This window comes from Cucurbita moschata, unplaced genomic scaffold, assembly GCF_002738365.1.
Source record: "Cucurbita moschata cultivar Rifu unplaced genomic scaffold, Cmos_1.0 Cmo_Scf00098, whole genome shotgun sequence".
Classification (NCBI taxonomy): Eukaryota; Viridiplantae; Streptophyta; class Magnoliopsida; order Cucurbitales; family Cucurbitaceae; genus Cucurbita; species Cucurbita moschata.
The window spans coordinates 770-1,804 of record NW_019268614.1 but is presented as its reverse complement, the minus strand read 5'-3'; the positions used below and the strand labels follow the sequence as shown (position 1 = coordinate 1,804).

Here is a 1,035-nt window from a genome sequence, read left to right as displayed (position 1 = left end):
ACTACCTATATTATGGCCTAAAAATTTGAAAACATAAGTTGTAGTTGAAAATTACATAAAACAATCCCCTAAATCCAAGAACTCGTGGCCAATTTGTAAATCCTAAAGATAGTAGCTAACATAAAGTAATTGAAGCTCCACATGAAGTAATTTAAAGTTCCAGTTACTTAACTAAAGTTGATCTCGTCTTTAATGAAGCATGTGTTGCACTTAAGTTCATGAAATGTTTATAAACTCCAACTCTTAGTACTATTAATGCAATTATATTTCATATGAGTTTGTAATAAATCAAACTATGGTACATTCAATACAACTTCATTTTCTTGTCATACGAAGCAAAATAGAAGAATTAAATCAAACAAACTGATGAACTGAGCCGAATAAATCCAACCCAACCCAAACTGATTAGTTTGATTCATTTGTTGGGTTGTAATTTATTTGATAACACTTGCATATTAGAACAATTCAATATTACATGCCTTACTTACAAGTAAAATACTAGAGCATCAACTTTTTGTTTTATAGTCCAACAACCGCGCAAGAAAATAGATTTCAACTTGAGAGAAAAAAATATATTGATTAGGAGTTAAAAATGTTGCATTTTTTTTAGAAAGGGCATTTGGTCTAGTGGTATGATTCTCGCTTAGGGTGCGAGAGGTCCCGAGTTTAATTCTCGGAATGTGCCCCTATGTTCATTTCTCAAAAGATAAGCCTCAAAGAAAGCAATTCAGCAGCAACCTAGTGTATTATCATTTAATGATAATTCTTTTAATATCATTTACTTGTGTACTCCACGATATATGTCTCAAATGGAACTATCAAACTAAAACTTACGCTAGAAAATAACTTCTATTCTTTTTTTTCTCTCTACAGTAATTATCGCAAACCCTATGTAAATAATCTAACAACGGTCTAGATCTAAATGATATAATAATAATTGCTCATGGATTTCATTAACAAAGAAAATAAATTAAATAATTATGATACATTCCATAAACAACTTAATATATATTTCATAATAAAGGCATTTGGTCT

The 1,035-nt window shown here is 29.7% G+C and overlaps 1 non-coding gene across 1 annotated transcript; it reads left to right on the top strand.

Annotated features, from left to right (window-relative positions):
* The first annotated feature begins 613 nt into the window (after nt 1–613).
* On the top strand, nt 614–685 carry TRNAP-AGG. The gene has a single exon. It is a non-coding gene; the product is annotated as a tRNA-Pro (tRNA).
* Nucleotides 686–1,035: the final 350 nt, after the last annotated feature.